The 15,613-nt window shown below is 40.3% G+C and overlaps 1 long non-coding RNA gene across 1 annotated transcript; it reads right to left on the bottom strand.

The window, feature by feature from the left end:
• Positions 1 to 6,659: 6,659 nt before the first annotated feature.
• On the bottom strand, positions 6,660 to 15,138 carry LOC148332417 (uncharacterized). The gene is made up of 4 exons (XR_015844708.1): positions 14,940 to 15,138; positions 11,273 to 11,346; positions 8,420 to 9,665; positions 6,660 to 8,164 (listed from the first exon to the last, which is right to left on the bottom strand). It is a non-coding gene; the product is annotated as an uncharacterized LOC148332417 (long non-coding RNA).
• Between the last annotated feature and the right edge of the window lie 475 nt (positions 15,139 to 15,613).

Here is a 15,613-nt window from a genome sequence, read left to right as displayed (position 1 = left end):
ATAGTTTTTTTTCCTCATCTGTGTGTTGTTGTGGTGATGCTCCAGGCACAAGCACTGAGAGGAAAAGAGGAGTGGGACAAGTAGGAGGCAGTTTGCATATATGCAGATGGGAATAAACAGTCCCAGTAAACACCTGGGGCCAGGGGGGTAATGAAACTCACATGCTACTTGTGTGTCACAAACGATACGAGTGAAAAATTCTTCCACTTTGTAACAGAACGTAGGTAGACAGCACCTTACTTCCTTTGCCGCCAATGCCGCATTTCCCCTTAAAAGCCATTCAGCTTCATGTGAATACGAACACATGATGTCATTTGCAGCATCTTCAAACGCGCATGTGTCTTCAGTGTCAGATCATTACGTACACTCTGGAATTCCCAACAAAAGAGGCTTTTCATAGGAAACTGCAGGGAAGATGCCGATTCCCTAAAAGCTATTGATTGAAAATGGCGCAGCTGAGGAGCAGCCTTGAATGGAGACACGTCCATTTTCCCTTCCACGCTTTTCCAGCTGGGAGCTCTATTGGAGCCTTGAAGGCCTTGAAGTGGGGCACATGGAAAATAACCACACACGCTCATAGCTTGGAGGGGTTTGATTTCAAAAGTTCGCACTGACTGCAGGCATTCCCAACAATTAATCGGCTGAACACAACTTGACTGACACAAGCTATGATAATGGTTAAACTGCCATTATCTTCTGAAGGGGTCACGTAGCACAGATGTCAACTCGGAGGACGATTCAAAAGTGCTTGAGTAGCATCCAAATCAGTGCGCCGTCACACACACATAACACGCACAGTGGCGGGTCACCAAGTGGGAGGTTGGGATGTCATATAGATCTCAACGTTGAGCTCAAATTGGCATCTGACATGACACACTGGCCATCTGGGTCGCTTAGCATCGAAGGCTTGCAGAAAGGTTTCGCCTGTCTGCCCGGCTCTCCTTCATTTGCCCCTTAATTCTGCTCTGTTTCTTCGCATGCCCGCCCCCATTGTCGCAGCGCTGACTTCATTATATAAGAGGGAGACGTGCCGTCACCGCAATCCTCCGCAAATGTCGGCTGTATGGCAGAAAGCGAAGCGTTGCAAAATCTTGCAAAGCGATTCAAAATGAAGGGCTTTAACACTTAACGGGGCGATCAACATGGCAGTACAAATAATTCAGAAATGAAAGACGCGTCGTCAAGAGCGCTTTGAAACGCACACACGGCAGATGGTTGACCTCAAGTACACGGCCAAGACAACACGAGAGCCCTAAACCCAATGGCACGTCATTCCATCAGCCTTTGCTTTCCTTTTCCATCTCCAAAGCATTTGACATATTTTAAACTATAAACTTCTACGTGTTGCCATGTCAGTGCGATCTGCTCAGGGCCTTCGGAATCCCGATTGCCGGCGTGCAACACGTGCACACTATTAGCAATACTTGTGTGTGTGTGTGTGTCTTTTTTTTTTTTTACCAATCAGATTTCAGATTTACATTCACATTTCTAAGGAGGAAGAATGTCAGACATGATTAAAACAAATCATTTTCAAGCAGGACTTTTCAAGAAAAACATGACACAATGAGGACGAGGCTGGCTCGTTCCAACTTGGGAAATGATTTATATGGCACTTGCCGAGCAGCAACAACTCGCTCGCTCTGACTACAAAACTGTGACGGTTCAGGTGCACTGAGAATGCACTCACCTTGAAAAGGCTGCAGCTGCCGAACAGGGTGTCCGGGTTGCACCCACTTTTCATCCTCCCACACGTGCAAGTCAGTTCTGTCGGAATGTCTTTTGCTATGCGGCTGTTGAAAGAGGAGCGATCCCAATTTTTTTTACTTTTTCTATAGGAGCAATTCCGGATTTTTTTTTATTTTTTCAACAATGAACTTTGTCACTGATCTGCTTGCAGTTAGTCTAAATGTATTCAGTGCATTTTTTTTTGTCCTTTCCTGCTTTCCACATATGTAGTTGCTCTTTCCCCTCTCACTTTTTCTTTCTTACTACCGAGTTCTGTTTTTTTTTTTTGTCTTTGTTCCAACACAACACTCAACAGGAACCATGCTGCCTGCATGAATAATAGGTGCAATTAGCACAATTGCAAACTGTTGGCGATGGAGGGAAACTGGGAGTTTAAAATTTGTATGCCCTTTAAACCTATTTACTTTCCCCATTGTAAATTTCAATAACACCTTGTTGAGAATCTATTCATAAACTATCAGACAAGCCACAAAATGTCACACTAAATGCCGAATTTAATTTCTAATACCCTTACAAATTGGAACTGAACGTGTAGTCCGGCTACTCTGGCAGTACAGCGAACCCCATCGCAGTTCATCGTTTGTGTCCCAATATATCGCAGATTTAAAGCTGTCGTATTTTAAGCGCATCTTTAATGTCGTGCCACAAAGCGCTTCAACATTGTTTCTTCATTTCTTTCTTCCAATCCCAGCCTTTTGCATTCTCCAAGCACTTCTAGAGTCATTTACACGATGTGAAGCCAAGAGAAGTCGACAGGAGGAAAGCCCATGTGTCGCCTCTGTAAAACCATTCTGGGTTATCGCTCATTGTTGCTTTATTGGGTCACAGTCCTTCTGATAGCACGATTCGATGAAGCGTAAAGCGGAGGAATCAAACAGCGGCAGCCGTATTAGCGTGCCGGCCATTGATATGTGCCATAGAAAGCAAAAAAGTGGATTAGATTGAATCCTCATAACTCTTGAAATGCAACGCTGGCTTGAAAGATCACGAAATGTCGGGTTCAGTGGGCGCTGGAGGGAAATCTGAGGGATGGGTTGTTAGATGCTTCTGCAACGCCAATAGTTACACTCTTTAATAATCAATTGATAACGCCACCAGGGCTGTACAATTACCACACGACAGCCACATTCTTGACTGGACATGCCTAAATTTGATCATTGTGGTTATGAATTAATTATTAAGAAAAAAATAGTAATTTCTACCATCCATTTTTTATATTCTGTATTTTTCGATTACTTTTGTTATTTTGCAAAGACCCAAGTTCAAAGCGCTTGCATTTTGAAACACATAAATAAACTTTAAAAAACATTCTACACACTGTCCCTTTAAGACAGGTGTGGGCAAACTACGGCCCGGGGGCCACATGCGGTCTGTTTAATCTGGCCCACCGAACTTGAAAAAAATTAAATGAACGACCCTTGTTGATGTTTTATTTTTTAAATACTGTGGTTTTTCAAATATATATATTGTTGTAATGCTTTTGTTCACTTTCATTTAAAATTAAAATATTTTTTTTTCTCCGATGAGGTGAGGTTACCAAAGCACTCCTTCTATCTGCTCCTGGTCCGGCCCCTCTGTCAAATTTTTCGAACCCATTGTGGCCCGCCAATCAAAAAGTTTGCCCACCCCCGCTTTAAGCATTCATTACTTTTGTGTTCATTTGTTATATTTGTGATTCAAGCAGACCGATTCATGAGGCTTGCGCATGGAAAGTGATGTCACAATGGGTCAAAGTGGTCGTCTTCACCGGGTGATAAATTTCATTTGGCTGTGTGTCTCAATAACAGGCAGAGTAGAAAAATCCCACACACAAATAAACTTTAATGTGCAGTATGTGAATAAATATCTCCTTCAAAATCAATCAATTGAATCGTTTATTTATGGCATTGACAATCACGCTTATGTTTGTGTGTTCTTCATTTTCTCATTATCGGCAGTCAACCATGGAGTCGCAGTTCTCATGATACTGGGCGTGACCTATTCGGATAGAAGCCGCCTCTCATTTCCTGAAGTGGGCCTGAGAGAGGAGAACAAACATATCGAGTCTTTGGAAGGCACACCTTGCTATTCTCATCTCCTCTCCAAAAAGCACTACAGCCGCCTTGGCAAAGCGTACCCTTTTAACCAGCAGACTTTGTGTAGGCGGTCACATGTGGATGTCTTTGCGAGACTATTTTTGCTGCTTCAAACCGCCGGTCGTGAATGGCGTTTTATCAGACTCTTGCTTGCACTGCGGGAGGTTGCCGCTTGCTTCAGCAGGGTGGATGATGATTATGATGAAGATATGTTCTCATCAACTGGGTAATAACTGGAAAGCCATCCACATGCCTAAAGTGGATACAAAAAAATACTTTGTACCCTGCCCGCTGCAGAACATTTCATGCAAAAAAAAATAAATAAATGTTTTTCAAGTTAAATGGCAATACAGAATTCACGTTATTAGGATGCCAAATATCATTTGAAAAAATTCTAAGCCGCACTGTGCCGCAAAGGCAATGCAGGGGATCGTTTTCTGAAACCAGTAGCTTAAAACGCATATGGACATCTCGATTTTTTTTCCCGGATTTTATTTAAGCAACGATATCATGTGGTTAGTACTGATGCACAGTTGTGTGGTACGGGTTTACTCAGCTCGAGCGCTCCTGTGTGGAATTTGGATCTTCTCCCCTTTTCAAAGAAATCACAATTGTCCAAAGGTGTTAATTTGATCCAAGTGGTTATTTGTTTTTATAAAATTTGTCATAATTTGGTTATATTCTGTAGAGCGTTTTCCCTGCTATTCATGTATTTATTCACTTATATATATATATATATATATTATTTATTTTATTATTGCTATTATCACTATTACGTAATTATTTTTTAAAAATTTTATTTATTTATTTTTTCTTGGTCATTATTGAAGCGTGACAAAACCAAGGCGCTCGCCAGGGCTTTTGTTACGGTTGAACAGTGGTATTAATTATTATTGTGAAACGCAAAATGTTGGACATGTGAACCATGAAAATGTTCAATAAAAAGTAGTTGTTTGGCGACCAGTCCAAGATTTGAATTCAAATGAGAAAATCCAAAATGCGGTATATTTGATTCTCTCCTATTATGCATTTAAAGTACGTCTCAAGATTTGATGTTGTGTGACGGTGGATTTTAGACATCATACCAAACAGAGATCCTGGATCACTGTTGCACAGAGAAAGGTTATTGCTGCACTGGGCAGCCTAAAACCTTATCAAATTCAATTTTCTCCAGTGTTGATCGAAACTGGATAGATGGAAGGATGTACTCTATTTCTGTGTTGCGCAGACACGATATGTGAACGTTTTCATCACTCAATGACTTGCTTTTCTCCAACATGCATACTTCCATACCTTGAGAGTGGCGCGTTCTTGTGTAACCCTTTGAAGTTTTCTCTTTCACAGCTTCAAAGCCATTGTCAGGCTCTCTCTGGACTTCTGTCTGGTAATAATGATACAAAACCTATGGCATTTCTAAGAAAAGTGAGCCGCCTAGCCTTTATTTAATAAGAAAAACGTCCTCTTCCTCCACATTGGGGAAACAAATCGTTTGCTGTGCCCAGCTTAAATATAATGAGAAATAAAATACACGCTTATTTTGTATGACATCTAGGGCCCTATTTATGTAGACAGGCATGTGCACTCGGCCTATCTTAATTTTTGTGCCGGGGAAAGTGTAGTTTAGCGTGTTTGTGAATTTGGCAGATGCCGATGCGCCTCGCTGGGTCGTCTGGCAGACCGAGGGCATTTTCTATTCCACTCCTCCGGCGCACTTGACAATTTGGCGACAGAAAATAGACTAGACTTTAGTCCAGGTGGAGCCAGGTCGAGGTTGTAGCGCAGGTGATGTATGTGATTCGATCCAGGCGCAGGCAGACTCATTCTGTGCTCCTCTGATATGGGTGGTGTATGTCATTTATAAATATGACATCAACGTGCATCCATCCCTCAAAATTATTGTAGAAATCAATTAATTTAATGCATTTCCTTTTATTTTATTTTTATCTTTATCTTTTTGTTTTTTTTTATCTTTGCTTCTATAAGCCAGGAAACAAATTGACTTTGTTCACACCCACATCGGCGGAAACTCCAATTTCTAACTGCACATATCAGTAAAAATATCAACAGAAAGAAAGCTCCATCCATGCACACACTTAAACTGCTCATTTTACTAGACTTGCACTAGGGACGAAAATACGATCCAGAGTCTCGGAATTCATACATCCTTATATTTCCAAGCTGTAATTTATGTTACACAAGCTGCGATAATGTAAACTGTTAAAACCTCAAAACATGAATATAGTATAACATTTTAACAGTCACTGGCTAACATGCAAAGCTAATGTAGCATTCTTCATTTTCACTCAGTCTTGTCAAACATCAGAAACGAATTGATGCAAATTTACAACATCAGTCACATGAGATCAAAATCAATGTTATTTTTATGATGCCGACCAAACAAAAACTGAAAAGCAACATAAAAAAAAAAATAGTAATTAGGTTAAATTGGATTTAACCGTAACGATACTTCAACTCAGTTGTCCACATGACTACTGGCAATAATATCCAAGTTTCAAGAAGAGAGCCAACACTGGACAAATACCACGAGTCTTCTCAACTGAGAACAAGTCCGGTTAATTCACAGTACCTTCTGTTCTTGTCATCTTTCAGAAAAAGTGGCACAAAACGCCAATGGAAAAAAAAAAAAGTGAAGCACATGCAGTGTTAATCCTTTGATACTGGTTCAACTAACATCTTGAGAGGTGTTATGCTTCTTCACAAGTTGCTAAGCAACACAGTGTATGTCCAGCAAGAGAAAAATCACCTATGTCAAGCTTGGGGGAAAAAAGCAATGCAAAAAAAAAAAAGGTCACAGAGGAGGCAAAGTACCAGGGAAATGACAGAGATATAACTTTTTATTTTCTGGTTTAATTATTATAATTTGGTTTATCTTCATTCCACCAACTGTAGAGCATTACAGGACTTATCCCTCTGAATTCCTTTGCTTTGTGATAAAAAGGCCAAATGAGTATTTTTTTTTACAACATAATTTCCAAATTGTTCTTAATTAAATCATTGTTCTGCTGACCTGCCTTGATTTTTCAGCAACATGAGCGCATCCATTTTTAAATAATTTATAATGAGTGATGATTAATGACAGGAAATATTAGTCTGGAGGCACAATGTGGAATCAAGGACAAAAAAAAAAAATCTTACCCTTCCTCAACAGTCCACAGCTCTAGCTATCTTCAGTCTCTCAAGAGACAATAAAATCATTGTTGTCGCTTTGATGCCTTCCAGTCCTCACTCGGAGTCTTCAAGTCTGGTGGAGAGATGATAAAGCAAGTCTGCAACACAACAGTAAGCTACAAGCTGAAGGACTCTGCATTGAAGCCTCCATCCCTCCCCATCACCCTGTGTCGCTCTCTCTGAGGCCATTAGGCATCATATGGGTCTCTCCCATCATTAGATTAACTCCTGTGCTCTGCAAGTGTTCGCAGGAAGACCATGCTCATTACCTACAAATGCACAAAACTCCCGCTTTCACCTTGTAATTTGACTCCGACGGGCTCATCAGTGCCGAGAGGTGAGCGACGGCAAGATGTGGACGTGCGGATATTCATGTTTCATATCGCCTTGATTGCACAGTGCATGATTAGAGTGCATGCTTGGCAGAGGCGATGTTCCTGGGGCGACATTAGCCACATTAGCTCCCTCGGCTTCAGCCAGTAGTGCACTGGGACTTGCTGCGCAATGGCACAGAGACATTTGCCATAATAGAGTTTTTTAATAGAGTGGATGCATAACACTCGGTCCTTTTACAGATCACAGAGGTGCTTTCTGTCTGTTATCGAAATAACTCTGCTGCCGTTTGGTTCCAAGGGGAAAGTGAAATGAATGCACAGTGGAGTGGAAGGGAAATCAAACCGGGGAAACAACCTGAATAACAACAAGGAGTCAAGCATTTAGGTGATGTAGACCAAAACAAGACGCATTTGTCAGTTGAGCAAATTATTCTGCACGGAAAAAGATGACAAAGAGCATTCGCTGAAAAGATTCTGTACATTGGAAAGTAACCGCCATAAATCGGCAGGATTCATCTGAATGTGTATTTGAGCTCGCTGAAATGTCAAATGATACTGAATCAGTTACAAGTTGCTTCCGTGCGGCTTTGGACGATTATCAACTCAAATCTGCCGTACACCTGTTTGGTGAGCACGTGGGGATATCGAACAAGGGCTTCACAGTGTCATTAAATGCTAATTAACGCAATCCTCAAGTCAACCTCCGTCAAGTGACCGACAAGGATGAATGCTGTGCATGCCATTTGTCTTGGCGTTTGCTGCCACATCATCTGGTCTCTTTCCACAATCACGGTGAGGATATTTGTCCAGTGAAGCATTCTGGAATACGGAGAAAAGATGTTAGTTTACCTGCACTGACCGGATTTAACTATAAGCAACCATGGTTACGACACTGTAGTTACACCAAGTACAATATAATTCGAATATAATTATAATAATATTAAAATAATAATAAAAAATACATACGATTTTTTATTTTATTTTTTTTTCAAAAAAGCTAACTAATGTTTGTTGTCTTTTTTCAAACGAGTCTTTTTTTTAAATTTTTTTTTTAGGAAACTTGAGTGAGCTCACCAGTTTTCTCTCTATGGACCTGATGACAGCTTGCATGTCCAATACCCACATCTTTCAGCGTGTGCAAATGACAAAGGGGGTTAGAGAAGGTCGGGGGTGTAATGAATGAAACAAAACTGAGAAATTAACCATTTTCATCTTTTATTATTATTTTTTTACAACAAACCCACTTTTCAGCAAGATGAATTTCCCAAGATAATGAAATCGTAAACTTCACTTTCTATTTCCTTTCCTTCAATTGGAATAATCGCATGACAAACACAAAGCTCATTCTGTTCTATAGATCTAATGAAAGCCTGTCTGGGGAGCAGCTCAACTTGCTGAAGCCTCAAATTAAATTCAAATTGGGCAGTTACATGACACAAAGGAGGAGGATTCTGACCAAGGTCATTTCCGCTGTAAGGTTTCCAAGGATTCTCCTGATGGCCATTAAGCAGGATGATCACTTTTAATAGAATACTAACCATAATGCTCGTCAAGTTGGGACACTGTGTAAACGTAAATTCAAAAGAGAATACAAAGATTGGCAAATCCTATGAACCCTTTATTAATTTGAATACACAAAGACATGCTCTCTCATGTGCAAGCCATCAAAGTGCATTTCTTGATGAATCAAAGTTTTCGCATTGATCAAGTGCACGAGCAAATGTCAAACATTTCCAGAAATGTATAGTTGACAAAAGATCAAGGGTTCACACGTGCTTGCGATGACCGCTATATATTTTCCAATGCTAATTTCATGAATTTATCAAAGACAAATTGCTGTGCCATTTATGCATCACTATTTATTTTAACAACGCGTTCAGTGTTTCTTCATTCTCGGCTCTTCATTTATTTCCCTATGCATGCTTTGTATGCAGCGTTCTCGAATTTAATTTAATCCAAAAATGATTGACATCTTTATGTCAGCTTCTATGTTCAGCTAGCTTTTGGAAAATAGGAGGACCAAAGTAAGAACATTTCTATACATTAATTAGTGAGGGATGGTAATTGTGCAGACGAGGCCTCGTGGTCCCGCCTCTTCTCGATGCTTCACTCTCGCCTATCTCTCCGGTGTTGAGGTAAACATGCATCAGGGGCCCGGCGGCCCACCTTCTTTGAGGCTCTCTCGAACAGCACGTTCTTGGCCACTGAGCTCGTCACAGCGGGGTCAAACAGTGTAGCCTGTTATTTGATTCTAGAAATGGATCCTCTTCTGCACAGCTCCCTGGTGTTGGCTTACACCACACCACATCCCTACCGTGATCTGTCCAATCAAAAGGAATGAAAAGATGTTTGAAGGCAGGAGGACCTCGCCATACTCGACATTTTAATACTGATGGGTCTCACTAGACATCTTATCTTATCTTATCTTAGATGTTATGTGAACTCAGTGAGACGAAGAATCTTACATGTTGCTACATTGTATTCCACCCAGCACCCTCCAATTGGCTTTGAGACTGTTGATGTTCAATAGGGTGCATGCAACTTGAATGTTGTTCAACAAAACATTTTCACTGAGTAAATGGCCACAAGTAAAGAAATGTGTAAAAAAAAAAAAAAAAAAAAAAGACGTAAGGATAATAATTCCCATTTCAGCTGTATTTTGCATGATGTAGTGCAACATTGTATTGCCAGAATTAAAACATTAATTCCAAATAAAAGCCCATGTTTCAGGAGAACAATTGGTGGATTATATAACCAAACAAAAGACGTCTCATAGTACATAGTAGAACATAAGTAGCAATATGTCACATTTGTCGTTACTGCCCGATGGCCTTGCAGCAAATTCTATTCAGAGCAAATGTACGAAAAAAACCCCCAACAACGCTAGTTTATATTTGCTCACGAAATACAGAGCAGATGTAAATTGATTTGAGAGTATTGTGCATGGTGCGGCAGCATGTGGCTCACTACCCAAGGTCATTTTCATATCCATTTCCAAGTATGTGTGAACAATTGTACGTATGTGGTCATAAGGTGGCTCCAGTTGAGTAAACGTGTGATAGCAGCTGCCGCGTTCATCAGGCGACCTTGTATACCACCGTCTCACTTTCCTTTTCTGACTTGAAAGAAAGACGACTCTCTCAGGTTGTTTATTACAAATGTCACCTCTGTAGGTTGGCACATGGTGGAGGTAATAATCCAGGCTAAACTCAGAGGGGTGGCAGCGGCTCATCTGAGGAGTTTGGGATTGGAGCCGAAGGGCGGCGGATTTCGTAATGCGGGGAAAGGTGTCTGAGCAAGGCACCATCCGTATCTCCCGGCTGCAGTGGTGGAGCACAAGTGTCGCTTTCATGCTCTCATTCTCTTTTTTTTTTGCATACGTGCATGTATGATATGAGGATATACAAAGATGGGCATTCCATCCCAAGGACGGAAAAGACCAGGTGTGGGCAAACTGCGGTCCGGGGGCCACATGCGGCCTGTTAGACGTTTTAATCCGGCCCGCCGAACTTGAATAAAATTGTAATGAATAAACCTTGTTAATGTTTTATTTTCAAAATACTTCAAATAAAAAAAACCACGTTTTTCAAAGACATAAGATATTTTCATAAAACATGACAAAATGTATTTTTTGTCTCCGATGAGGTGAGTTGACCAAAACACTCCATCCATCAGTTCCTAGTCTGGCCCCGCTGTCAAATTTTAGAACCCATTGCGAGCCGCCAATCAAAAAGTTTGCCCACCCCTGGATTAGACGGACTCCCATTTTTTGGGACACAGGCCAGATGATGAAAAGTTTTGTTTTTTTTTTTAAAAGGGACGGACTAAACAAGGAAGTGCTTCACACAACGAACGAAACAACACCTGCAAGCATTTGCAAACGCAACACTTAATGACAGTCCGAGGCAAAGCAGTATAATCGTTTACCTGTACGTTCTCACGTCTGAGCGTCGCTGATGTGCACGTTAGCTGCTGCCTTTTCGCTGGAGTCCTTTGGAAAGCTGTGAGGAGAAACAGAAGCAGATGATGGAAGAGGTCAACGGGTCAATGGGTTCAACGGTGCAATCCATTACATGGCATTTTATTGTATTAGGAGAAAATAGGGTCGCCGGCAAAAGGTGATGAACGAGATGCGGCTCGGAAGTCTGTTTGTGACATCTCGTTTAAAAAAAAAAAAAAATTGTGTTGGGCTGAATATCGATATGGGGCTGCTTACATTTAGGATTAAGAAACAATATCTTTCAAATATCGCATCATTTAAAGGGATTTTTTTTTTATAATCAGTTGCTAGAAATTGAACAGGTGTACATTTACATAAAAAAAAAAGATTTGTCATAGCGTGGATGATGCAAATATGCAAACACAACACCCGTCTGGATGCAAAGTGTTTGTTTTGGCAGTAATCTAAAACAATTTCCTCAAAGGGCATCATAACGGAGTGTTAGCCTTTTTCATCCTGCCAGTGCCGCCGCTGCACACCAACATAATGAACTTGGCATTTCAAATGCATATTTGTCATATTTGGCCGTCACAGCATGCCATAAAAGCTTTCGATTCCCTTGACTGACAAATTATGAAGCTGGCAAAGTGAGTGTGGTGTGCAAATGTCCTCACCCCCTGCCAAAGAGGATATGGTCTCATAGTTACATGTTTGTTTCTTCATTTGTTTCATGCTTCTCGTTTAACGACTGCAGTACTTTGTGGAAATTTTGCAAATATTCATTAAAAAAAAAAAAAAAAAAAAAAAAGCAAAGGAAAAGAAAAAAAAGGCACGTTTTGAGGCTTTTTATACATAGCCACGAGAACTCATATGAGGTCCGTGATTGGTTTGAATTTGAAGACGCCGACCTGTGAGTCTTTTGTGGTACATTTTAATTTACATAATTTACTATATTATCGAAATCTATCTTCGATGGTCAAATCAACATTCGCTGACTTCAAAAGCATTCGCTGCTCGGTGACCATAAAATCCTCCACAGAAATTTGGTTGGAATTCCAAAAGCTCCACCGTGGTTAAAATGTATTCCCTTGGCTTTAGAACAAACTTCTTGATCAATTTTTACTTAATTTTTACCAATTATGATCCAAGTTGTAGCCTTGGAATCATTGATTTCTGAGGTAACAAATGTCAAGTTCTTTGACAATTAATATTGTTTTATCGATGTTTAATGCGCTAATGACCTCAAGATCCTTCGACAGAACCTGGCTGCAGGATGGTGACGTGAAAATGACTCAGAGAGTGGACAATATGTCAAATAAGTACCTGCCCTAATGTCATGTGACAGATCAATATCTGACAGGTCGGAAAGGGCCACACATTTATTTATTTATTTATCTATTGAACACAATAAATATTAATGACACAAAGTCATGAGAACATTTGCGCACTAATCATAAACTGACATACCATGGAAAACATAGTGAAATATTTCATGATCTTTATTTATTTAATTTGAATCATTTTAATTTTATGATTTGATTATGGCATGTAGATAATAAAAAAGCCCAAATTCACCATCACGTAACAGCTCAAATTATTTTAAAAGTCGAAATTGACCTTTTTTGCCCCTCAAAGTGTTTTTTTAATGTGAATAATACTGTATATCAGTTGCACTTTTTAAACTAAATGATTGAAATGTATTTTTCTACAATATTGTTTTTTTTTTTAATTCAAATGTACATATAGGACGGTATATAATCCCAATATCCCAGATATTTTCCATGCAATCATTTCGTGCTACTCCTGTTCAGGGTCACGAAAACTGGAGCCTACCCAAGCCGGATCGGTGTCCTTTTTTATTTGGTTTTGATTGGATTTAGTTTTGACATGTTTTCCCTGTGCCCCGTTTTTCATGTCGCGTCCGTCTCGCTAGGTTTTTGTGCCCACCTGCTCTCGTCAACCCAGACCCTCGTGTCTTCCAAAGAGCTCCCTCAGCCACTCCCGTCTTGTACAGGTGTTCCTCATTTTCTCATCAGTTTGCATGTATTTCGTGCCATGATTTATTTCTGTCTTTGTCAGGTTCACGTTTTTCTTGCTTGTGTCTGTTCTCAACTACATATTCTAGTCATGGCTTGCTCCCGGTTATGTGAATTATTCTGCTCCCAGATTTGTCATTTTTTCAGAGATTTTTGTTAATCTTAAAGTTTTGATAAAGTCACATACCGTGTTTAGGATTTTTATTCTTTTGGAAAAATATTTCTTGCGTCCCTGCTTCCCTGCACTTGGGTCCACATTGTGCCACAAAAACTCCAACCCATAACAAAATGAGCCAACAAAACAGAAAGAAACGTGCTGATTGATTGGAGGTGATTGTTAGACACAAGGGCCTGGGCGGATGAGAACAGGTGGCCACAAAAACCTAACAACAAAGGCGGGAGACGGAAAAAAAATAAGGGACACAGGGAAAAAGCTAAATCCATAAATATCAGGTTTTGTCATGGGGGAGAACCGAGTGCAGGTTGGACGGAAAAAATAATTAACAAAGGCAATAGCAGAGGTATTGTGGAAAACTCAGAAATGAAATAAAGTTCTCAAAATCAAAACTCAAAGAAAAACAGGGAAACAAAAACGCTGACCAGGACAACGAACAAAGACATGGGATGTTGACAATGACAAATCAGAGACTGAACAAAAGCAGGACACTTAATACAAACAAACTGACGAGACGATGACAAACACCTGGACGAGACACACAAGCGGCTGTGTGAACTGATCGGGAGACACAATGACAAGCACAGATGGACACTATCAACTAATGAGACACATAAATGAACAAAATGAAAAAAAAAAAGAATTCTAAACCAAAACCAACGAACAACAAACCACACCCAAAAAATGAGGCCTGATTCAAAATCAATGAAAAAAAAAAACATCAAGAAAAGTTTACTTGATTAATTTTTTGTGGCAAAAATGTTGTGGTCAGTGTAATAAAAGAAAAAAACAAATAAATTAGATAGACTACAGTGCATGTGGATGGAACATGTTTCAATACTTCAACTAAATGTATAGTGTTGACCAGGGGTGGGCAAACTTCGGCCCTGGGGCCACATGCGGTTAGACGTTTTAATCCGGCCCGCCGAACTAGAAAAAAATGAAATGAATAAACCTTGTTAATGTTTTATTTTCTATATACTGTGATGTGTCAAAGACATGTTTTGTTGTTATGCTTTTGTTTACTTTCATTTAAAATTAAATGTATTTTTTTTTTCTCCGATGAGGAGAGGTTACCAAAACACTCCATCCATCTCCTCTTGCTCCGGCCCCTCTGTCAAATTTTAGAACCCATTGTGGCCTGCCAATCAAAAAGTTTGCCCACCCCTGGGCTGTTGACTTTTAAACATATTGCAAAAGAAATGAGGGAGATTTTTGTTTATGAGCTCAAAAATAGCTACTGCATGAATGTTCATTGACTTTGTGAAATGTAAAGTTAACACACAGTCATTACCTTGTTAATAACTTGCGTCATTTATTTATTCACTTTTAAGAGTCCCCATTTGATACTAGTTCCAATTTCTGTGTGGAGTAGCTCACTTAATGCCAAAGTAAAATTCTCCAATTTAAAGAATAACATGAAAGGGAAAAGAACGGACTCACGTTTTGACTCGGTTGATAAAATGCTGGCGCAGTACGAGCGCCAAAGTGGAGAGAACCATGATGGTGGTGCACATTATCCCGACAGCACACCGCAGTCCAGCCAGGGAGTGACAGGAGACAAAGCATCCGTAGCAAAGACAACTTTACACAACAGAAGTGCCGTCCAGGTGTTGGCTCTGTCTCTCGCCGATCCCGCCCGTCTGGCTGGATCAGCAATGGCGTGGGATTAGTCCAACCCAGATTAGACAAGGTGACATTCACCTTTATTCAGTTACAACACAGTTAATCTGCCCGTAGTGTACAAAATAGGACTGAATAAAATTTAAGCAAGCATTCAATGTAATTAATTATATAGCTGACAATATAACAAACGAAATCCAAAGCCTCCTCCATTTTGTGTCTCATTATGCCCAATTTATATGTGGTCAGTGAGCAAGACATGGATATTAAGAATCCCGAGATGACGTTCGTCACAACGACGTGTGACTCTGCTGACGCCACTCTGTCATGAAACCTCTGGTGCGTGGACAGCACACAGATGCAAGTTCCCAAAAGTGGCTGTGAGGAATGTCAAGTTGCCGCGATGTGGCTGTGCATCTAATCTCCCGCTCAGAGATATACACGCTCACATGCACCTAATTGGTCATTTCTGCAGGCTGCCTTTGCAGCGTTGA

The sequence above is a fragment of the Idiotropiscis lumnitzeri genome, chromosome 8, assembly GCF_059441095.1.
Source record: "Idiotropiscis lumnitzeri isolate Australia: NSW breed Sydney's pygmy pipehorse chromosome 8, RoL_Ilum_1.0, whole genome shotgun sequence".
NCBI lineage: Eukaryota > Metazoa > Chordata > Actinopteri > Syngnathiformes > Syngnathidae > Idiotropiscis > Idiotropiscis lumnitzeri.
Note: the sequence above shows the minus strand (reverse complement) of the source record. Positions and strands in the feature narration are given on the sequence as shown.